General features: G+C 36.4%; 1 protein-coding gene and 1 pseudogene across 7 annotated transcripts in view; one reads left to right on the top strand and one right to left on the bottom strand.

The window, feature by feature from the left end:
* FHIT (fragile histidine triad) overlaps positions 1–25,499 on the top strand; it is a 1,380,266-nt gene that overhangs the window by 234,921 nt on the left and 1,119,846 nt on the right. For 5 of the 7 annotated variants that reach the window (XM_011358436.2, XM_011358435.2, XM_011358432.2 and 2 more), the window contains one exon: positions 2,663–2,732. The gene's annotated coding sequence lies outside the window, so the exon portion shown is untranslated. Of the gene's footprint in view, positions 1–2,662; positions 2,733–2,761; positions 2,805–25,499 lie in introns of those variants that run through there. The other 2 variants (XM_023529680.1, XM_023529676.1) reach the window with 2 other exon arrangements.
* LOC111738657 lies at positions 9,131–9,249 on the bottom strand (annotated as a pseudogene).

The raw sequence follows: 25,499 nt of genomic DNA, 5'->3' as shown, positions 1-25,499 counted from the left end.
TGACTCCCTTTAAAAAAAATTCTGCCGGTAACAATGATATAAATAGATAACCAGATATTTAGTTACTCTCTTTAAACAGAGTCTTGAGAAAGGAATTCTATCATATTTCAGATAACTTAGATTATACATAAAAGATGCAAAATAGCTTATTGATTTTGCAAAATCAGAGAAGCAGTTGATAAATTCAGAAACAGGATAGGGAGGAGTTATTTTCTGATGGAATCAATTTAATCAGTTTGAAATGACTTCATGTCTTTTATAGATCTGGTTAAGGTGATCTGGCAGTTTGCAGATATGTTAATTTTCAGAATTCCTTCTGCCTGAAAATATATTTTCATCTGGCATTGTGTTTCTTTTTACACAAAGGTTGTCAAATGAAAGTGTGAAGATAGTTCATCTCACAGCTCATCTGTCAGAATGTATCGCAGGCATGTTGAGGCTTAAAGCCTAGCATCCACACCAGCTAAAAGCAGAGGTTGCAGAGGTTTGGCTTCTAGGGAAGTAAAAGGGAAAATGCTGACACCGGCCGCATGCCTGCCATCATTACTGTAGTCTTTGGGAGGGGATTAATGGGGCCTTCCCTTGTTTGAGAACTAACAGTGGAATAGCAAAGGCAAGCATAGGACACAGAGTTCTGATACTTGCTGAGTACATTACCTCTTATAATAGGGTTTTAAATGTCAATGCTTTTTCAAATATATATATGAGGAATTCTAATTGAGCAGCTGGCCCATATGCTTAAACTATATCCCACTATGTGTTTCTTTTTTTTTTAATGTTGCAAAATAAGGTTAATTTTTATGGTGGATATTTTATAATCTGCTTTCTGTTATGTGCCAGACAAATTGAGGGCAATGGAAACTGATGGGTGGTGAAGATAAAAGAGCACTGTTGACCTTTTGGTAAATCATTCATCATACTGCTTCATCTGTAAGTGGTTTTATGGTTGCAGCTCATATTTGCTAATCACTACATTTGACTCTCAATCTACAGGGGCTTATTGTTTTCTTGTGGATTGCCTTTTTCTTTCTCCCATTCCCTCCCTCCCTCCCTCCCTCCCTCCCTCCCTCCCTCCCTCCCTCCCTACCTCCTTTCCTTCCTTCCTTCCTTCCTTCCTTCCCTCTTTCCTTCCTTCCTTCTCTCCCTCCCTCTTTCCCTCCCTCTTTCCCTCCCTCCCTTCTTTCTTCCTTTCTTTTCTTTCTTTTTTAATTTTTTTTTTTTGTTAGTATAGCTATTTCATTACCTATTAGTTCCTCCACCAGAGGGGGCTTGTGGACAGAGAGAGCCAGTGGAGATTCACAATTCAGTTATGTTTTGCTTCTCATTATTGTGACTTATAAGTTTCCTCCTCAGTAGCTGAGATGAACTTTAAGCATTCCATTCATCTAGTCTCCTTTGAGTCTTCTTGCTCTCAATGAAATTAAGTTACACGATGACTGTTTTCGGCAGTGGCCGTAGAATAGAATAGTTAATTGGTATTAGTAGTCTAGCACTAGGATACTTTTTGGCTTTCATGTTGATCAGAGTCCCATCATGGAGAACCCAAAGGAGAAGGCAATAGTAGCCTCTTAGTTCAACCCTGGGTCTAAAACTAGAAACTGTGGAATGCATTATAGTGGAAGCTATATCTGTATCTTGGACCTAAAGTGGGTCCATGGCTGGGCATCTGATAGAATTCACCTCACCAACATAGTGAATGTCTACAAGCTCTTCAGTTCTTGATCTCTCTGCCTGACTGGCTATTTCCTAGAGTTCAGAAGCATGGTTAATATAGAAGGCCCCCTTAGGGCTAAATCAGCCTACCAGATATAGAGGCCAGAATAGACATGTCCTAGCATCTGATCTAGGTGAGGACACTATAGGGCAGGAAAATAATTTTTCTTTTACCCTCCTAAGTTTTGGCTGGTCTAATAATCAAATTAACATGAGACAGATTAACAGAAGAAAATGACCAAATTTGTCACATATGTATGGATGGAGGTACCATAAAATTATGTTGCCCAAAGACAAATTGGGTAGATGAAGCTTATATGCCATCTTGAGCTAAGGAGGAAGGAGTGGGGGCTGTGGTTTGGACTTCAAAGGGATAGTAGGCTATTCACAGGTAGATGAGAAGGAGCAAACATTTGATAAACAAATTCTTGCCAGGCTACCCAGAAACAGTGGGACACAGAAGGGAGTCTAACAAACTGATTTTGCTAGTTACTCCCTGTCTGCCACACTTAGTTCATATTATGCTAAGGTGATAGTCCCTTTAAGCAGGTTTTCATATCTAAATTTCTTTAGGTAGGGAGAGGAAAGTAAAAGGATCTTCTTGAATTTTCTTAAAAATAACCAGCTTAAAATAATCAATATCCCCGCAAGGGCAAATTTTGGGATGGAAAAGTCCATTCTCCCTCAACATTTAAGAGAAACATCCTGCCTTAGGACCAGGAGAAACTGACCTTTGTCCACTAGGCCAGTTATAGTGCTATACTGATTAGCCCCACAGGGGTTGTTTCTTAATTATGTATTTTATGGTCTGTTAAACTAGGGACTGTGTCCCCTCTCTGGGGACAAAGAATATTTGGATATTTTGATTGCAATTAAATGGAAATTGGGGACACTTAAGAAACAGAAACTAATCAAAAGTTTTTCACTGTTCCTTTATTCCCAAATATAGTGTCAAGCAATATCCAGATATTACCAGCAGTCTGCCTGTCCCTTGCCTGAACCCGGAAATCTTCCTCTGGGTGAGTGATACTAGGCCCCACGCTGGCATTGCTCATTTGGTTGATGAGGTCAGATTGACAGAGCTGTTGCTGGTAAGTTTGCAGCCAAGCTTCTAAGGCCATGAGGTGGTTCTGGAAGTCTGTGTGAGTGGTGGTGTGGATGGACCTGAGGGGAAGTGATCCTTTTTAAAATTTTTGTTAAGGCACAAATGATAGGCAGCCAATCAAAATACTTTTACCTCATTTTTCATAACAAAGAACAAATTTGTTTATATTCCTTTATAGAAACACACACAAATAAACAAGAAACATGATTTCTAAACAACAGCATCTTTTAAAGAGGAATGTACAGGAGTTAACAGTTTTCCTTCCTTTGATAGAGATAGAAAGCCAATCTTTGGGGAAGGGACACTTAGGTCTCAGAAAAACAGGCAATAGTCATAATATGTTAACACAAGTTGCTTCTTATGAGAAGGAATAATTCTTACATGGTGACATTTTATACTTTTGAAGGAAGTTTTTTAAGTATCTTCCATAACAATATGGCATAGAAGTTGGTGGGGAAGAGGCGGAAATAAATTAGGATGAATTTTTGGAATCTTTATTGAAAATGTGAGCGTAACTTCTCTCACCTTCCTGTTCCAGATCCACAAACTTACTGAGACATGCACCTACGCTTACCCCTTTTCCTTAAGATTCAAAGATTAAGAAGGATTTTCTGTGTCTTCACACTCATTTCAGAATGCTCTGTTTACTCTTCTGCACCATACAATATGGTAACTACTAGCCACATATGACTGTTTACACTTAATTAAAATTAAACAAAGTGAAAATTCAGTTCCTCATTTCAAAGTCTCGATAGGCCCATGTGGCTATTGGCTATCTTAGTGGACAGTGTAGATGTACAATATTCCATTATCATAGAAAGTTCTGTTGGACAGTGCTGCTCTGATATTCCTAGCTCTGTTATTGCCTCCTTGTCACCCTCTCAGGCGGTAACTGTTTTTTCTGTGTCTGGAGTGGAGTCAGTATCGTCTTTCATCCTCATCGTCACTTCACAACAAATTCTTTTCTCATCATCCACCGAAGCACTTTTAAAGCACATACCATCAGACTATGCCGCTGCCTACTCCTGTGCATGTATTGAAGATTTTTACCTCCTAGCACATTCTCTAATGCCCATCACTCAGCTGCCATCATTCTTGGTAAAAACACCCACATAGAATACTTATACCTGTCCTCTCAGTTCTTCGAGTTTCTCACTTAGAAACGTGTCTTTCTCTACCTCATGGTCACACCCCAGAGCCATACCTCAGACCAGTGGCACTCAACCTAGAAAGTACCACTCTCTTAGGGGTTATCTGCAAATATAAGGAATGCTGCTGGTGTTTAGAGGGCAGGAGTTAAGGATTCTAAATGTCTTTCAGTACATGAGACAGTTCTACACGATGAAGAGTCATTTCATCCCAAATGCCATAGTGACCTTGTTAGAAAACACTGCACTAACCTTCAAGTTGTGTTTCAAAGCATTTCTCTCTGACCAGTACCTCTTGCCTTTCCAGGGATGCCATCTCATGTGATGCTAGCATTCCTACTCCAACAGTTCTTTGATTCCTTGGGGCCTCCTGTCTATTGACTTACTGCTTTTTTTTGCACTATGTATCATCCCTCTCATGCCCTCACTTCTCTCTTTACTCAGTTTAGTTGCTATAGTTAGTCTCTCCTTTGCTCATCCTCTCCCTACCATCCTCATCTGGCAAAACTCTGACCCTCCCTGAGCTTTCTGTCTACCTTGGGCCAGAATATGGATGAATGGAGAACACAAAACTATGTTTAACTGCCTTACTTTAAATTTTTGTCCTCAAGTTTCAAGTGGATTCTCTGCTCTTTTTGGCAATCCTACTTCATTTACCTAATATTTCTACTCTCTGAGACAACTATTTTACACCTTCCCCTTTACCTCAAATCTTCAACTCTCATTCCCAGTTCTCTCACTCATCTGATTCCCTCACTTCATATTTCATTGGGGAAATAGAAACAATAAGAGCAAACTACCTCATCTCCTCCAGCAAATCTACCAGTCCTACCTGTTTCCATATCGACCATTCTCATCTCCCTTTCTGGTATTCTGCATGGACTATATAAAACCCCACAGCAGCTCCCCATCTTCCTCAGAATTAAATCCAATCTTTGCTATATCCTCAAAGCCCTTCAAGATTTGGCTTATGCTTTTCTTTCTCACCTCATCTCAAACCACTCTCCTGCTTTCTCCCTGTGGTGTGGTCTCACTGATTTTCTTGCTGTTATTTATATGTGTCAGGCTTATTCCCACCTCAACATCTCTGTGTATTTGCTGTTGTGACTGTCTGGAAGTCTTTTCCCTTAGATACTTCTATGCCTTACCTCTTCATCATGCTCAGGTCTGTCCTCAAATGTCATCTCAAAGAATCCTTCCTTGACCACCCTTCCTATAATAGCTTTCCTCTTCCATATCATTATCTTCTTTCCCTGCTTTATTTTTCTTCACAGGACTAATCACTATCTGACATCATATTATAAATTTGTGTTCATATGTTTATTGCTTGACTATAACTTCCATGAAGGTTAGGATTTTGCTTGTCTTGTTTGCTGTCATATACTCAGTGCCTAGAAAAGTGTTTAATACTTACGACTTATTGATTAAGCATTTAGCACATTTTTGACAAATGAGTAATTGATAAATAAAGTATACTGACTACCGCGACAAAGGCTCTTTCAATTTGGCATGCCTTTACCACCCTGAGCCATATGATAACTCATTTCTCCCACCATTGTTCTCTATTTGAAAGATTGGGAAACCTGTTTTTGTACATTGTCCCATAATATCATTTGGCTTTCATTTGATGTAAACACATAATTTACATATTAATTTTGCCTTTGTTCTTTTCTCATTAGCCCATAGCAATTAAAATAGACCATTACTCTACCACACTATGAGTTTTTATGATGTCATATCAAAGTCTCCATTAATTAAATATCTTAATAAATTAAAGCTTTATTAGATGACAGTATCTTTCAATTGCAAATCATCATCACTGAAGAGCATAATGGCAGATGTGGGACAATTTTAGCGTTAGTACATGCCAACCTAACAGCCAGATGTGCTTACTGACACATTGAAAGTTAAAAGCTGTCACTTTAGGTGATCGTTTGGTGCCAGTTACACTGAGAACAGAACAGAATTGATGGGGGAAAGAAAGACAAACTCAGGCACTGCTATTGGAAAACACAGCTCAATTATCAGGTTGTCATTTAGATTCTCTGGACTGTTAATTGGATAAAGCCACAAATTAAAAAAAAAAATTCTCACAGAATGTTTGGAGCTATGAGACTATGTCTTTGGATTTCAGTTTGAGAGACAGTGACCTGCAGGGTAAAGTTCAAATTTGTAGGCTCTCATTTAACTGGAAGGTGAATTAGAGTAGAAAGTAATAAAATGAAATCATGAAGAGAAAAAATATTAATGCAATTATCTAGGCAAAATACGATGAGAGTCTGGGACAGAGAAGAGATATGTATGAAAGGAAGAGGCAGAATGAGAGCTGCGTCAAGTAGAAATGAATAAAGAAATAATGGAGAGAAGGAAGAACAGAAACAACAGAGGTAGATGACAAATGGCATCTTTTAGGTCCATGCTGTAGATAAAGAAATAGAATCATGGATTAGCCACCCCATTTGGGATTTTGTGTGTGTGTGTGTGTGCATGTCATTTATTTAAAGATTTATTACCTTATATCTTTAAAAGAATATAGTTTGTTAATGTGTTTAAATGACTTATTGAGAATAGTTAGATTATGAGTCTAAGCTAGGTACAGCAATGCTTGCTGTGTTGTGCAGTATTGGTAAATTTAGATGATTCATGACTTTTGGGAAATCGTAGATAAATATGATGTTTGAAATAGGCTAAATATACCAGGAATCATATTAAATATAAAAACGATTCATTTTATCTGTGAATAGACAAAGATTCTTAAGTTGAATGGGGAAGGGAAAACAGCTATATTCTCTTTACGAACTGTTTACAAGGGACACACTTATTGAGGATGACGCCATGGGAAGATTGAAAAAAATGGATGGAAATTGATATAATATACCATGCAAATACCTTTCGAAAGAAAGCTGGTGACACTATGTTAATATCAGACAAAATGTGCTTTAAAAAATATTACAAATGCAGTTATTATTTCATGATCAATAACAATTCACCAGGCAGATATGTTAAACTTGAATTTACATTACCTAGTAGAATAATTTAAAAATATATGAAGTAAAAATTGGCAGAATCACCTTGAGGTATTGAGAACATGGGTAATAATAATCAAGGAGTTTTAAAGTATCTCTCTCAGACACTAATAAATCAAGTAAACTAAAAAAATTAGAAAGGATAAAGGAGATTTAAATAACATAACTGATTAGCTTGATCAAATGGACATATATAGAACTTGAACTCCACTAACAGAAGATATATATACATAGAAAGCCCTACCACTGAGAAAAAGAATTAGGAGACCCCAAACCGATAGACATCAAAAACTCCATGCATTTGGAAACTCAAGATCATATTTCTGAATAATTCTTGAGTCAAAAAGAAGTGACGATAGAAATAGATACTTTATTTTAAACCTTGTGGGATACAATTAAAGAGGTACACAGAAAGATATTTATAGATTCACAAATGCATATATTAGAAATGAAAGAAGACTGATTTTTAGTGAATTAAACATTCAACTGAAAAAGTATAAATAGAAGAGCAGAGTAAATGAAAATAAAGGGAAGAGATATTATGAAAACAAATGAAATGGAATATATAGGAATAGTAGAGAAGATTAACAGAGTAAAAGATTTTTTTGAAAGACTAAACACATAAACATCTGCAAAATTAATCAGTGACACAAGGTCAGGGGTCGGGGATAGGACATAAATAATATTAGAAATGAAATGAAGACTAAATATAATTATACTATAGAATATAAAAGGTCAAAAATATACAATGAATAACTTTATGGTAGTATACTTGAATATATGCATTCTAATAAATAAGAATGCCCAATATGCTTATAATATATACATTCTAAGCTTATGTTACAAGAGACTATGAAATATGATGTCTAGCTGAGTTGAGTAAGAGTCTGGTTTCCTGGAATAGAAAATTAATCATTCATATAACAGATACTTATGTACATCTGAAATTGTGCTGGTGTTAGCTTATATTTTCATGAGGGAGGTGGATATTAAACAACTCATTACAAAAATAGATATTTACAATTGTGGTAAGTGTAGTACAGGAAAGGTTAGAACATTTAACAGGGAACCTAATCTTATTAGGAAAAAGGGCAGATTAGCAAAGGTTTCCTGAAGAAGTGACATTTAAGTCATGATCTAAATGGTGAGTAGGAATTTTCAAGGCTAGGAAGTGGTATTGGGTCCAAAGACATAGATCATAGAATAGGAGAGTAGAAAGGTGTGAGATTCAGTTTCTGCAATTGCCGTTGGAATAAGGTAACGATTTGTATAAGCCAAATACATTAAATTCACAGATCTCTGTAAAGTGCAAACGTATTTTACCTCATTAATAGCATTATGTAAATGTTTATAAATGTAATCTGTAGACAAAGTGTAAAAACATGGATGGAGAGTAAATAAACCAACTTCATTCAGAATACTGATTATTTCCAGAAAAGGGAGAACAGAGGGGGCTTTTGCATTCATCCCTTGTAAATGACGATTCCCTTCCTGAAAGGAAGTATACAGTTAGCCACAATTGTGAGTTTGCTAATTTCCTTACTTAAGTGTTGGCCTTATCTGGAATGGGGCCCTCAATTATAAAACATCAGGCAGAAAATTATGGAAGAGAAACTTAAAAATACCGTTCTGAAGGGAGTAGTAGTTTAGACAGTATTACTCAAATGTGGAGAGGAAGTTGCCAAAATTGAGAGTAAGGGTTTAGAACTGCACTGTCCAACACAGTAGTCAGTAGCTACAGGTGGCTATTGAGTATTTGAATTAAAATAAGTAAGTTTAAAATACATGCCAGATTTCAAGGACTATTAAAAAAGAATATAAGATACCTCAATAATATTTTTATATTGAGTACATGTTGAAATGATAAGATCGTGGATATATTGTGTTATATAAAATATTATTAGAATTAATCTTATTGTTTCTTTTTAAAGTATGTGGCTACTAGAAAGTTTAAAATTCAACATGTGGCCCACAATATATTTCTATTAGACAATTGTTATTTAGAAACTTTATAGCAATTTGGCATTGCCACAATAACCAAGTTCATTTTTTTTTTAAGGCGAGGCAACCCTTGGTTGACCTCACAGATTGCAAGGACCTTTTCATTTTACAATCTCTTACTTTTTTTTTTTTTTTTACGCCTATAGCATCTAATCTTCCTAGGTGGTCTCCCATCCAAGTACTAACCAGGCTCAACCCTGCTTAGCTTCTGAGATCAGATGGGATCGGGCTTGTTCAGGGTGGCATGGCTGTAGACTCCAAGTTCATTTTTTATTGTATTTTGTAAATGTATCATCTACCCATACACACTGGAGATAAAAATGTAGTTGTCTACTATTCCATCACAAATAGTTTGCAAAGCACCGCTTTAAGCCATTTATTCTTCCAAAATGGTTTAGCCACTGTGGTTATTACAGGAAAATACATATATTGTTGATTTCTCAGAACTCTGTTAAATATTGTAAGAAAGTTAATGTTAAATTGATCTGACCCTCTGAATATGAAAAAAGTGATTGATAAATATGTTATTACATAACCCTCAGATTTGCTTGTATTTATTTTCAGTTACGTAACTTGTATATTGGAGTTGGAGAGAATATAATAAAAACTATGGTAGAGAATACATTTTAAAAGAGTTTAATTGAAGGGTGAGTTTGGCACCAACTAGTGGTTATTTTGGGAATTAAAAAACAGGGTGGAGAAGCTCATAGTTCAAATTAGTTACATTTCATCATTGTTAATATACTTCAGTAATTGTCTTAGGTTTTGCTCTATAAAATTGACTTATTTTTTGTTAGAATGGGCTAGACTTAACATGGGGCTTAGAGTTTGACACAAGTGAGCTTGTGATTTACAGGGCAATTTTCCTCATCAAAATCTGGGCAGAACCATCTATTTTAAAACCAATATTTATTTTACAGTGGGAAGATGGAACAGATTAAAGGAGCATAAAACCATGATAAATTACCCAATCTTTATCCCATAGAAAATCTTTTAAATGGCTCTTAAAGTAATGGCAGTAAAACCGTCTCATAGGGTTTGTATTTGGATGGTTTTCTAGCATATGGTATAGTCATGTAGATTAAAATCTAATTAACAAAGAATTTATAAAATTTCAGATGTGGCTTGCATGATTCTTAAAGTTCAATGTGTTTGTTTCTTAGCCAATTTTCTGAGTCTTGCTCATGAGTAAAGGGAATCCAATCTAAAATACTTTGCTGTTTTAAATCAAAGACCCAAGAAATAAAATCTCTTTTAGTCTTTTTTATTTAACAATCAATTTTCATATTAAATGTTTAAGAACATGTATATATATGTTTATTGTAGGATATTATGCAAGAAAGGAATTTGCAACATCTTATTTTGTTTGATTTGGTTTCCATTAATGTCTTAGATTATAATAATTTCTATAGCTAAAATTTTTGGAGCTACATTTCTCTAATGGTTTTCTTTAATACTATTCTAATGATAAGTGAAGTTATATCACATAGAACCTTTGGGCTGATTAAAAAAATGCTGAAGGGTAGACAATATTTGAAATGATAGAGATCTGCTTGTAGGCATGGTGAATTTTATAAAGCGGAGTCTGTGTCCTATAGTGGAATAGATATTCTATTGTGGTTGGCATACTATTGCAAATGTTCTGTCTCTAGCTAACTGTAGACTCTAGGTTGGCAAACTTTTTCCGTAGGGGATCAGAGACTAAATATTGTAGGCTTTCGGTAGGTCTTTGTTTCAACTATTCAACTCTGCTGTTATTGGGTGAAAGCAGCCTTAGGCAATATATAAAGGAATAGGTGTGTGTATTCCTTTTGACCAAACAATTCCATATTTAAGAATGTTCCCTAAGGAAAATAATCAGAGGCTTTGGCAAAGAAGCGAGTACAAGAATATCCCTTATAGTATCACTTCATGACATGGAAAGCTGCTATGAGCCTTGGTTAATTAAAAGAAAGGCAACAAAACAGAATTAAAGTGTGATCCTACTTTGATATAATGTGTGTTTGTGTATTAGGTTGGCTGGCACATGTGGAATTACTGATAATCAACTATTTATCTGCAAAGTGGAAATTTTATAGGTCAAGCTAAGATGTATACATAGAGACTGAAAGATTTTCTGTGCAAAAGAAATAAAATAACTTTTTTTCTACTCTTTTTCATGTGTTCATTTCTTACAATGAACATATTTTAATTCTGCAATGAGAAAAATAATGCAGGTTTTTTTAGAACAAAGGAAAGACTTTGCCTTACAAATTGTGGTTACTCGGCAGTGGAAATGCAAATGAAGGCAGGCACAGGTAACTGTTTGGGGGATATGGGCTTGCTGTGAGGAACTTGGAGCATTTCTTTTCTATTGGCAAGACCATTCCAGTTATGGCAGTGGATCCAGAGAGCTGCAGCCCTTGAACACTGTGTATTCTCTTCCAGTGGGGGCTCTGTCCCCGCCACCCCCCACCATCCCCATGTTGTTTAACATCGTTTTGTCAAATGAACTCCTCTTGTTCAGATTCCTTAAAATCAAATTGCCGTCTAATTAGGATTTGGCTTTGTATGGAGTACATCTTCAGGAAAAGAATGTACTGGTCATTCTGACGTCTTTGTGACAGTTATATTGCAAATTGTAGACTTCTACTTTGACATTCTGGTTTTATGTGTTGGCCTTGTGAGCTTGTTTAATGAAGTTCACCTCCTGAGAAATGGATTCCATACTGTGTTGAGAACACTAGGGCCCAGAATACCAACACACTGGTGAAGGAACTTCCTGAGGTATTGGTGACCTTTAGTTGGGCCTCTGTGTAGGGAGCCTACTATCCTTCCCCAGACAGCATTCTACATCTCTGCACAGTAGGATGCCTGATTCTTTTCCTGTTTGAGAATGTGCCCTTTTCTAACACTTGAGTTCTGCAATTCTTTTATTTTTCTCTTTTAAGCCCTACTCGTTCTGTTTTCCTCATTGCTTCTTGTCACTTGGCAGAAACACAGTGGGAAGAGACTGGTACACAGGAGACATTTTTGATGCTGGTATTTAACTTTCTCGTGGAGTTTTTGTTGGATGACATTGATTTCTGTGCAAAAGGCACTCTGCTTTGAAGCTGACGTAGAGAAAGAGAGTCCCTCAGGCTTACTGTGAGGCTGGAATCCCCCTGTCCCAGCGACAGGGATCAGCATTTGTGTGACACTGTGGGACATGCCCCTTAATGCCTGGAGCTTTTCCCAGTGACAGCGTGAAGAAAAATCAGCGGACCATTTCTTCACCTGAGAGAGGCAGACATTTTGTGAGCTCATATATTCATATATTTTTCTCATCACTCTAAAATTGCATTTTACTGTATTTTGATACAAATGTTCAAACTACACATTAGGGATAATTTCTGCTTCATTTGGAGCACAAGTCAGAATGATTGTATCTCCATTAGAGGAAATGAAGAGGCCTCAGTGTCCGATACTACTTCGTTATAGAGAAAATATTTTCCCCGTAGGCAAAAGTTACTGGCTAAATACAGTCCCAAATTATAGATCATTTCTACCAAGAACACTTATGTCAGCTTCCTTTTTCATGAATTAATGTGGGTCTGTGGAATTTACATTTCTTACAAAATATTTACCTATTTTCCATTTGTAGCAGGTGAAAGACAATCCTAATTCAAGACACATTCTTCTGTCACTTTGGAGGCTGATTGGGCATGAGAGTTCTTTGTATTTAAAAAATAAATCCCCAAAGTGATTGGTAAAACTGCTTGCAGAATTTGAGGTTACGCATCTTAAAGAATATTGAGGTCCGTAAATTTAAAAGACTTCAATTCACATAGTGTCGACTGCATCACTTTGCTTAGCAATACAGTTCAGTCATTTTTTTTTAAGTCAAGTGAGTACATTTTGGCCTCATCAATGAAATGTATCAAGTAGTGAATTGATGTTAAGAAAAATAACATTCCATTTTTCTTTGCATTGGAAAAAATGAAAATTACCCTCTTTCTCTTTGAATTCATGCTATGAAAGCTTATAAATTTTATGTTAAACATTTAGATGTTTATGTGAGGGGAGCTAAATTTATTAATCTGAATGCTACCAAAATGACAATTAATTTTAGAAAATTATCAGTCAGCAGACATGCTGGGTCTAGAATAAGTTGATTCATTTACTGTAGAGCAATAATGTACATTATAAAAAATCAGGAGATTGTCACACAGAAAGGGGAAAAATGAATGTAGATCAATAATTTAATTTAGCTCTGACCTAGCTCAGTTCTCTATAGCATGGTTCATAATTTTTCAATGAATAGACCCTTAACATTTTACATACAGTACCTCAATTTTGTATTGATCTTCTCTAATGTATTCTTCATTTCACAGAAGGAATAGCATATCTCAAATCTTTAACAAAACACGTTGTGTTGGCTTGTAAATGTTAACCAAAATATGACAACCTATTAATGTTATTTACTCTGTTTTCAGAACCACTTTTTTTCCTGGCTAAATAATTTAAAACTTTAGAAGAGTAATGGTTAATACATGAATGATGATTTGGAGGGCAAGTTCATGCAGTTCTCACTTAGTTAATAGATTCTTAGTCTTTCTGCATTTCTTAATTGCTTATTAAAAGTGGAACCCTTGATGTACTATGTATAGTGTATATTTATTCTGTAGAACATTATTAATTTTTAATGGAACTAAGTGGCTGTTTGGACAAGGGACCCTAGCTATTCATCAGGAGGCAAGTGATTGACTGACTTTCATGTTCATTAATTATTTAAGAAATTTCAATTATAAGGTTCGTTAACAGTAGAAGAAAGGTTTTTTAAATTGATCTACACTTATATACATATTTGCACAGTTTAGTATCATATTCATTTGTTCTTTTAACAAATATTTAACACGTGCTATGTGCCATGCACACATAATTCAGTGATGAACAGGGCTATCAACCCCTATCCCCATGAAGCTTCCAGAGCAGTGAGTAAAACAGAAGCGTATCAGGGTTTTGATACACTTATGGAACAGTTTAGGAGACTCAGTTTTGCTTGACTCCACTATACACGGAAAATGATTAGTCTCTGCACAAATTTCCCGTTTCCTGGAAATTCAATCTAGCAAATTCTAATTGCCGTCTGAGAAAATATTTTGTTTAGAGCTGGAAAAGACCGGATAAGTCGTTCAGGGGCTGCACCCTTGTGTTCCGGGCCTCGGCCTAGGCACATTCAACACCTGGAGGAACGTGTGCTTATTCGTGGGGTCATTTCTGGAGAGGGCGGATTGTTTGAAGCTTCTTCCAGATAATGAACTGATGCTTATAACTGTCTGTGTTCTCTTTAATGGTTCTAGTTTTGTGTCTTGGACAAAAATCACAAAATCTCGCCCATTATTTGAAGCACTTATCTTAATTTTCCATTCATTTATGTCATCTGTTATTATGATTCTGTTGTCCCATTAGATGGATGTACCCTGACAGCAGAATTGTGTCTGGTTTTATTCACCATTATTCCACTAGCACTATCATAGCATGAGGGAACGAATGAACGAATGTTTTGTCTTATTCTAAAAAGACTTTAGGGAAAAATACATGGATTAAACCTTACATATTGATCCATCAACTATTTGACAACAGTTGTCATGGTTCTTTCCCTACTCCATTTTTTCTCATCCTCAGGTTAAGATTCTCAACTTCTTTTAATTTTCTTCATATACGGTATGGTGTCTAGACCCTCACATCTCCCTCTCAATGCATTCCATTTTGTTAATGTATATAAAAAAAGCTCCAGTCTCACCAGGAGGTTTGGGGAAGGCTCCACAGGAGAGGTACAAATGGACCCTGTGCTAGTTCTTAAAGAATAAGAAAGTGCTCTCCATGTCAGTGGGTCCAGGAAAGGCACTTTCAGAGGTTCACTTAGAACAGCAGTATCGAAATGTTTGCCCACCTTGCGGATTTTTTACTAGGCCATCTCTAACTTCCTAGTTAGATCCTCTGAGGGATTTTTTTCCTCTTTCTACGTCCATCTTCCTCATAAATTTCAGTATTCTTTCACCTCTGTCATTTCCTCGCCATTGCCTGAAAGCTTGATGCAGAGCAGCCTGACGTTAGAGCTTACATTAGAGAGTTAATGTTTTCAGATCTGGGTTCAGCTCATATTTTGCATGGCCTTCAGCAAGATAGGATACTCCTTTGAGATTTAGCATTTTCTTCTTTAAAACAGAGAAAATAATCATATTCACCTTATAGAATCATTGTGAGAATTATTAAATAAATAACATGCAAAGTGTCTGACCCATAGTAGGTACCTAACATACTATAACTATTATACTTATCCCCTTTAGATTCAGGTTCAACACATTCACCTCCTTTAATTTCTCTTTCGGGTCTCCATTTCTCCTGGTATCGCAAGGGCCTGGATTTCTTCGATCTCGCCTCTCAGCTTCGTCTGGATAACAAATACACTCATTTCATTCTGGTCAAGATTTTCCTCAATAGGTTTATTGCAGATTGCTGCAGCTGCAATCAGTGTTTACAATCTGATGACAAGTTGAGGATTAAGGCTTGTCGTCACTATTTAATTAACTTCAAATTAAGTAATTTCTGGTTCCATTCCATGGCCTTCCACAAGCCCAGGAGAGCTACTAAAACAGTGGCCTGGAGTCCTGATAGATTCCGGGCTGGCTTAGCAAAGACTCTGAAGAACAGCAAATTGGATCCTCACTTACGTGCTTGAGGCTGAAGCTAAGTAGCTATTCAAAATATATTTAAAAGGAGGGGAAGAAAGGAGGGCATTTTTCTAGTTCTGGGAAGCATGTAGTCTGTGAACTACAGAGACGATAGCCAAAAAGTATTCCAGAGACAGGAAAAAAACACCTTCTCTTTTAAATATTTAAAAACAACTTTATTTTTCACATTATAGAAGTAGTATATGTCAGTAGTAAAATTATTAATGGTGATTTCAAAAAAAGGAGAAAAAAAGAAGTAAAAATCATCATACAAGTTCCTATTCTCCACACCTACTTTTTAAAAAATTATTTATTTATTTTTAAATTTTAAATATGGTGACATTGGTTAACAAAATCCAGTAAGTTTCATCTGCATACTTTAACAGTAAGGCATATATATATTTACACTGTTGGTTAACCTTCCATAGTTAGATTTCTTTCTGTCACCACATATTTGACCTCTTTTACCCCATTTACCTCCCTGCTCCCTGCTCCCCTCTGGTAACTACTAGTTTATTGTCCACATCCATGAGTCTCTGTTTGTTTGTCCTGTTCATTTGTAGCTTTTAGGTTTATATCCTATATATAAATGATATCATGTGATTTTCCACTTTTTCTGTCTGGCTTATTTTGCTTAGCATATTATCTCAAGGTCCATCCATGTTGTTGCAATTGGCAATATTTCATCTCTTCTTATAGATGAGTAATATTCCATTATATATATGTACCACAGCTTCTTTATCCAATCATCTATTGTAGGACACTTCTGTTGCTTCCATGTCCTGGCCACTGTCCACACCTGCTTTTAAGTTTTACCAGAGCCATCTAATATGGTAGTCACTGGCCACATGTGGCTTGTGAACATTTAAAATGTGCCAAGACTGAATTGACACATACTATGTGTGTAAACTACACACCAGATTTCAAAGGCTTAGTGTAGAAAAAAATAATTTAAACTATTTTGTGTATTTTTGGTTAATTAAAATATTAAGTAAATTTTACCTATTTCTTTTTACTTTTTAATGTGACTACTAGACACATTAAAATTGCATATGTGCCTTGTATTATATTTCCATGGGACAGTCTGTTTCATACCTTTTTCTTTGCATACACTGAAAGATTTGAAAAAGAAAAACTGGGTTATTCTACATACAACTTTGTATCCTCTTTTTTCACTTAATAATATATCATGAATGTATTCATGTCATGAAATATATGATATGGCATTAACTTTAATCATTTGCAATATTTCATTATGTGGTATGTCTTTATTGATTAATCCAATCCCTTGTTGTTGAATACTTAGGTTATTACCATTTTTCAAAAATTACATATTTTCCACAAATGTACTTGTAACTATATCTTTGGGCTTGTCCTTAATTATGCTCCTAGGATTTATTTCTGGAAGGCAGTTCAGTCACAAACGTGCTTTTGGTGTTTAAGCAAATTGCCATACAGAAAAATGGCACTGATTCACACTTACTCCAGCAGTTTATGAGAATGCTTATTTCACCCCATCTTTAGCAACACCAGCTAACATCATTGTTCTTATTTCTCATTTTAATGAGCAGCAGCATATGGATTTGCTCAGCAAATTATTGAAAAAGTCTTAGGCTTGGTAGTTTTAAAGTGGTCCTGAAAATACTTCAAATGACTTTTTTTTATCCGTCAATTATTCTTTTATCCTTCAACTATTTAGCATCCATACTATGTCTGGCACTGCCCAAAGATTTGTAGAAGACTTGGTATTTGACTTCTGGAAATGCCTTATATTCAATATTTAAGTTGAAAAAGAAGAGAAAATAAGTAGGGCATGGGCCATCTGAATCACACTTAGTACAATATTCCCAGCACCTAAAGAGACGGCCTGGTATACAGTAGACTCTCAGTGAATATTCTTGAATGAATTCATAAATAAGGGAATAATAATAAATGATGAAGAAACAAAATAAAGGAGTGATGATTCTAAGACAGGGAAAATTAGGAAGACTTTTTTGTCGTAGGGCAGCCTTAAATGACACCTGTAGGCAGTAATGAAGATAGCAGAATAGAAGGGTAGATAAGCCTGAACATATTCATAAATATTGTCATTGTTAGAGTAAAATGTATGGATGTGGGGAGTGAGAGAACCTAGAGGAGGAATGGTCGCCTGGTCTGGCCTGGCTCTGCTTGTGTGTGTATGTGTGTGGAAGTGGGGGGCTAAAGGTGTCTGGTGAAATATCAGGTGGTGAGATTGGCTACATTGAAGGGTTGAGTGGCTGATTTTGGATGGGTGATAGAGGGAGAAGCTAGAGAAAGAGATGTAACGACTGCTAGGGGCTACCCTCTTTTCTCTAGCAGAAAATAGATGACATACTCAAACCCAGAGATTGGAGGAAAGTTTAATGAAGGAACTGTTGACAGAAGTGTGGGTAGAGTTAAGGGTACTGAAAAAGATGGTGAAGCATCTGTGCAAAGTCTGAAGGGGCAAAAAGAGAGAGCAGAGTTACCAGAATCCAACGAGAGTTTACTTAGCTAGGGAAGATGCGCTTCCTATAGGAAGTGGAGCCATAGGTAGAGGTCGTGGGCACTTTTCAAAACTCACAGCTGTGTAGTAGGGGTGGTAGGGGGAGTAGGTAGGGAATAAAATATCCAAACTCTGTTGCTGCCTACCATTGTCTTAGCCCAACAGAAGTCAGAGGGCATAGGACCTGAGTCTGCAGAGGCCTGCAGTGAAAAAGCCTCTAGCAGGGCAGAGAAAGGATCCAAAAGGGCAAATGGAGGAAAACCTGGGTACCAGCTCTCAAACTCCTCTCTGGGGTGAGGCACTTACTCTTTCTGAGCTTTGGTTTCCTCATCTATAAAATGTGCATAATAATACCTACCTCGGAAAATTGTAATGGAGGTAAGTGAAGGAGAGCACTTAGCACAATAGTGTTTCTTTACTTGGAGTCATCACTGTCTTAGCTGTATCAATTTTTCATCGTCTTGTGTATTTATCATATACATTAATCAGAAGGGAAAACAGAGGAGAAACTTACTCTGTAGACCTGGACCTTATGTTTAAATTTGAGAAGCGCTGCATGTCCCAGCGAAGTGGCCATTTGCATTCTGAATTGTGCATATCAAACCCTTATACTCTTGTAAAAATACATAGAATTTTTCATGTACTTGGATAATTAGGCCACATGCTGTTGGCTGTGCTCAAAAATGGTCATTTAAGTGTCTTTTTATTATTTTTGGCATCCACTGGGAAGTTTAAATAGCCACTGCCAGTGTGGTTTCTATATGCTCTTTAAAAAAATGCTGAAATTGAACAGAGTTTAATAAAATTGTTGGACTGTTAGCTTTAGCAAGCTCTCCCAGAGATAAACCTGAAAAAACAACCCCCAAACCCCAAAGTAAATACTTCTGTAAATCGGGGACTTTCACAAGTGCTCCCTAGGGAGTGTAGTTTTACTCATATGGAGTTAGTTTACAGCCAGGGTGGAAGCTGGCAGTTTCTGAGGCGATTTTACCCCTTTATTCTCCTTTGCTTAATGGTGATCTGTACTGAAAATGAAGGCCAGCATTCTGAGCTAAAGGACCCTGAAATATCATCTCCCCAATTCTTACCTAGAAGAATGAATAGTGCAGTAGTGTGAAATAAATTACTATATTTCCACTATATGAATGTGCTTACATTACCAGACAGTTTTGGGGAATATAATGATTAAATGAATAAAGTATCAGTTAAGAGGAACAGCTTATATTTATTCAACTTGTTACAAGTCCTAGCCACTATTTTAAATGCTTTATGTATATTATCTCATTTAATTCTTAGAGCAGCCCTATGAGTAGATAGTGTTTTCTTCTTTTTTGCGGATAAGGAAACTGAGGCTCTAAGAAATGAAGCCAAGCGATTACAGTTTAGTAAATAGCAGAGGCAGGGTTGAAACACACAGCACTTGACTCCACAGTCTTAGCTCTCAACTGCTGTTCTGCGCCCCTTCTTTTTAAACTGTTTATTGAGTAACTAGAGAGTGTGAGGAAGTTTTGTTAAAGATGGCAACTCAGGTAAGCCTGTGTGAGAAATTCAAGTAGGTTTGTTTTCCTGTAAATTACTTGCAGATTATAGACATGCTCCTTCGCCTATTATTAGAAAACACCTTAATGGCTCTCAAATCTGTTGTACTAGTTGAGCTAAAGGGGTTCTATGGCCAATGAAGCAAGATGTTTATTAAATATTTGGTTCACATTAATGATTTTTGATTTTTTAGCAGCTAAATGTTATTTAAAAATGTGACTTATACTAGTTACAGTATATATTGAAAGGTATCCTTAATTGTACTTTTATTGACTGTGAAAGGATGCAAAGTGGATTTCACAATTTCAGTATATGTGCTATACAGAAGCGGGCACAGGATTCACAATTTTAATTAACTGCTCCTCCTCTGATATTTCATTACTGGTTTTAGAAGTAATAGAGGATGGCAGAGATTACATGTCAGAATTTTTCTATAAAGAAGATAAGATGGAGAAATGTTAGTGTTGTCTTGGTAATTGGAGAGGAAAGGCAGAGAAAGGAGGAAAACGGCCGTTAACTTAACATGTTAATAGCATGGATTTGTAAACAAAGCTTCTATCATTTTAGTTGTATTTTAAAAATTTGATCAAGTAAAAGACCAATTGATAAAAAATAATGAAATCACTTATTTCAACTGTGATTTTTATGTCACAGGAACAGTATGTTTTTCCTAAAAGCGAGCACCTCCCAGACATCATATATCTTTACCTGAAAGAGTTTCTGAGGATTTTCTGAGTCAGAAGAGGCAAAAATGTGAAGGTCAAAGATAATGCGTCCCCATCTAACACTGGACTGATTTGCCAAACACCCAGGACACATTTTTATTTCTTTTCATGGTAAAAGCCAAAGAGAACACTGTGGAGTTTAAACACAGTTTCTGTATCTGGTGCCCACATGGGAGGATGAAGGTAAGGAGGCCAATATATCCAGCAAATGTGCCCAGGCACATAATTACCTCCCTTGCCATCTGATGAAACCTTACTCTATCCCCGTGGAAAATCTCTGGGCAGTCCTTCTGAGACATTTTCATAGCTCTTACCACGGCCATGGCCGGTGAGCTTCGTATTTATTACCATTTTGAGAGCTTCACCTTTCCGGACTCCTTCTGAAAGTTTCCGTCCTGCATAACGAATGGAGACATCTGGTGTTTCATTACCAAGTATCTCCCTGCTGCAGGCGCTGCCCGGAGAAGTTTTCCTCTGTTTGGCTGGTGAGCCTCATTTATTTTCCTGAGCTTTTTAATGTGGGAAGAGCCCAGCCAACTACCTTATTAAATTATCATTATTACACTGTGATGTCTTGGCATGATCAGGGGCTGAGTTGGAAAAGTTATGTTGGGCGGGGACATGTTTTTCTCCCTTTCTCGAGTTGCCCCAAATAGACCTTAGCTAACTGGTTGGGTCTGTACCAGCACCAAGATTGTATGAAGACAAAGGGAAGATCTGACCCTATCTGAAGCATTTCTCCAACTCAGTGTAAGGAATGGACATTTCACTTTTTTAATAGGTTGCTTTGATTTGGGATCAGATAGACAATTCATGATTATTAATTTTAGGGAGGTGAGTGGGCAGTATTTGACGTTCAGAATTATTTGACATTTTAAAAGCTATAATGTCAATGATATATTTACATATAATTCATTTACAGTTTACACAAGCTTTCAAAGATTGGCTATACTCAGCAGAGAAGTTTTAATTTAAAATATTTTATAGCCCCTCCAGTCCTCCTTAAATTAAGGCACTGCTCTTTGTTTTTGCTTTGTTTTGTTTTTTCCTCACACATTCCTGTAGCATTATCTGCAATGATAACAGTTACTGTTGTCATATTTTAAGTGTTTTCTCATTTATCACTGTACCTGCACAATGCCTGCACAATGCTAGCACATCGTAGGTGCCCGGTAAATTCTTGCTGATGGATTGTTCAGCACTTCCTGTGTATTTTATGGTCTAGGCATACTGGAATATGTTTTATCATGTATGCTTTACTGGCTCCCACTTCTAGAGTTCTACTCACTTCTCAGAGATGTTCTTTGCCTTTCAAGTCTTAGCACTTTTTACACTGCTTGTTTGTGAGTTTTCTTCTCCTATCCCTATCTAAGCACAGTTCCCAGTGTATATTAGGTGTTTAACAAACACCTTAATGAATGAATGTCTTATTGGCTGAACACACACATATGAAGTTAATCCAAGGAAAAATTGTATGACGTTTTGTAAGCCATTTTTATAAAAACTCTAGTTTTAGGCATTCAGTAAATGATAAAAATTAAGTTTGAAACATTTTTTTTTTCTTGTTTAGTCCTTTAATCAAAACTCTTCAATGGCTCCCATTACCTTGAGCAGTGGTTTTTTAATTATGACAGTCTGATCATGGGATCATGCCTTTTCTCTGCTTAAAATCCTTCAAGGGCTTCTCATTATCCTCAGGAAAAATGCAGTTCGGATTCTTTAAAATTGGCTGAGAGTTCTACCTCTCCAGCCCCAGTTCTTCCCAAGTTCCCTGTACTCTTTCAAGTCTTGTCTTCCTCAGGGCTTTGGCACGTTGGATTCTCTCTGCTGGGAGGTACTTTTCCCCTCCCCTTTTTTTTTTTTTTTTTTTTTTTGCTAACTCTTATTATGCTTCAGGTTGGTCTTATTTTAAAAATCACCTTTTCCAGAAGGTCTTTATTGTTCATTCCGTGCCACTACCACCAATTACCATAACTGTCACCCCCATACACCTCTGCTCATCTAGATAATTTTCCTTCTTTGCGTGCCTTTGAGATTTTTTTTATCGATAAAATAGGATAATGTAGATTTTAGGCCAATTTATATGAAGTATCGTTAATGCAATTTAAATTGAGAATTTCTACAATTGTAAGCCTTTCTTGCATAAACTTCTCTTGAATATTTTGGTGACTAACATGACCCTCTCCCTATCCTCCTTCCCTTTCCCCCACAGCACACACTTTTATTGTAGCCAAACACTATGCTAAGTGCTTAACATTCATTTACTCTTTTGCTTCTGACACTGGCCTTATAGTGAATTCTGCTATCATCCCCAATTTTGTTTAAAAAAATAATAAAAATAAATAAATTCAGTGAGCACAAGAAACTCACTCAGCTAGTAAATGGCAAGCTAAGGTTTAAGTCCAGGCCATCTACACTCTTATTCTCTATAGTCCAAAGTCCAATGTACAGCTAGTGATTAGACAGTGGTCAATAAAAATCCAGCAAGTATTTGAAAATATTTGAAAGCAGCCTTGTTCATGAGCTGAGTCTCTTCCATTTATCCCTGTATACCCACTTTCCACTTTGCTCAGTGTCTGAGAGGTTCTCCTTAATAAGTGGGCTCCTCCCCTATCCCCTGATATTGCGTTAGACTTTGGTTTCCCTACACCTTTACCACACCTTTGTAAATAGTTCTATAGAGATTACCCCTGCTGAGTGTGTCATCTGTTTCTTGTCCAAATCCTAATTGAGATAAGCAGGTTTTTTTCCCTTTATTATTAAAACAGTAGTTGGGGTTGTGCTTTTGCACTTCGCATGTAGTATGAAGTTGTATTGCTTTTTCAACTTTGTCTTTAAGCTTGTGTATTGAAATGAAAATTGTCATATTTCGTTCATACTGTCTTGAAAATAAGACGCATACCACACTTACATACAAAGGACATGTTTCCAAGGAATTTGACTTTGTAAAAAGTTGAAAAACTATAGTCCTACAGAACATTTTTCAAGATCCTTAGCCTGCCATGAATCCTCTTGCATTTTGACAAGAGTTTTTTTCCACTTTCTTCTGCTGAGTCCATCTTGCTTACTTTTAAAGATGGGTTCTGCTCCGTATCCGGGCAGGTACTGTGCCAGCCACCTGGCCTGTGTCTGACTTAGTGTCTGGCTTTAAGACAACTCACTTTATTTACATTAAAAAGTTTATATGTAAAGAATCTCATATTATTTCACAACTAGAAAATAAAATCCCTTACCATAAATAGATAGATACAACTTTAAAGAGAAATACAGCAAAAATGAAATGCTATTTAGATTTGCAATTGTTAGAAAGGTGTTTTTATTATATTGGCTCTAACGAATACTTTTTCTTTGAATGAATTAGAAAGATTACAATAGAATCGAAAGGGATATGAATTTATATTTGCTTTATCCTGTCAGTAGAGCACATGGCACCAGGGTTCCATGACCTGAAGTTTAGAGAACACTGTTATAATCAGCATTTTTGCTCATGCTGCATACTCACCCAGAATGCCTTTCTCCTCCTGGTTTCCTTTTCCAGATCCTCTCCATCTTTCTTTTTGAAACTTTCCTTCACCCTGTTAGCCTATACAGATCTCTCCTCAGAACTTTCTGACATTTATTGTATGCCTTACTCATGTTGGCTTCTGATTGTTCATGTTCTGACTTATTGTTTCAATAGTTCATATTTTGTGTCTTGACCCCTAAACTATGTGTAAGTTTCTGTCTCCAGAGATAGACATTGGGACCTATTCTTCTGGAACCCCGAATATAATTAAATGTTTATTATAAAATATGAATACATATAATATATCGTATACATAATATATAATAACCCCAAATATAATTATGTTTATTAAATATTTGCTGAGTTGAATGAATTTTACCCAAAGTAAGTTATATGATATTTTCTCAAATATAGGTGTAGTTCACAATCATAGTATGATTTAGTGTCTGGTTGGGATGTGTAATTTGCATTTTTGCTTCTTCTTGCCTTCATAAAAATTACATTCTAGCAGGGGATATAGATAATAAATTGATACACATATAAGTACATAATATAATGTAAAGTAGAGTAAGTGGTATAAAGAAAGTCAGCCAGCATACACTGGTAGAGCTTTGGGTTGCTTTTAAGATTGAGTGGTCAAAGAATCCCGGTCTGATGAGGTGACATTGAGGAAAAAGGTGAATAAAGTGAATGGGGGATGTCTGTGAATATTTGAGGGACAAGCATCCCAGCTAGAAGCAACAGCAAGACCTGAAGATCTGAGTTTGAACTGTTTGGTGGAGGCCAGTGTGCGAAGGAGAAGGGAGCAGTGGGACATGTCACTGGGGAGGTGGCAGGACTAGATTACAAAGGATCTTTTCAGCCATGGTAAAGATTTTAGATTTTTATTGTGAGAGAAACCACTGGAAGGCTGAAAGAGAGGAAATGACATGATCTGATTTATATCTTTTTAAAAATAATTTCAGCTGCTATAGATTAAAGGGGCAGAAATGGACAAAAAGAGAGGCAGGAAGTCAGTTAGGAAGCTATGGCTGTGTGCCAGGGGAGGTTAGCCTGGCTTGGAGCCCTTGTTCCCAGCAGATGAATTGAGAAGTGGTAGAATTAGGAATAAATTCTGAGGGTGGAGCCGACCATGTCATGCCTTCTAATTTATTTACTATACTACAATGCTTTCGAAGCAGCATTCTCTGTTGGGATTTATTTTCATCTTACAATTCTATTTAAGACAAACTTTTTTTTCCTATTTACCAAATATTCTTTTATTTATAGTTGTTTTTGAGATGACACTTAATGACTAATTAGTCCCTAAAAATAAGAGTTGTATCTGGGGCAAGAATGTGTTCCCATGGTGAATTTATTTATCTATCTTTTTCAAAAGTAATTGCAATTTTGTATTCATTCTTGAATACTGTTTCAGAAATGTTATCATTTTCCCCATTTGGGAGGTGGAATTTTTTTGTTATGCTCTTTTAATTTTGTATCTTCCTTTTAATAGCCCCGTCTCTACTTTGTATTACAACTTCATCAGACAACTGC

The sequence above is a fragment of the Pteropus vampyrus genome, unplaced genomic scaffold, assembly GCF_000151845.1.
Source record: "Pteropus vampyrus isolate Shadow unplaced genomic scaffold, Pvam_2.0 Scaffold41, whole genome shotgun sequence".
NCBI lineage: Eukaryota > Metazoa > Chordata > Mammalia > Chiroptera > Pteropodidae > Pteropus > Pteropus vampyrus.
The sequence above is the reverse complement of the archived record's forward strand: the minus strand, read 5'-3'. Positions and strand labels throughout refer to the sequence as shown.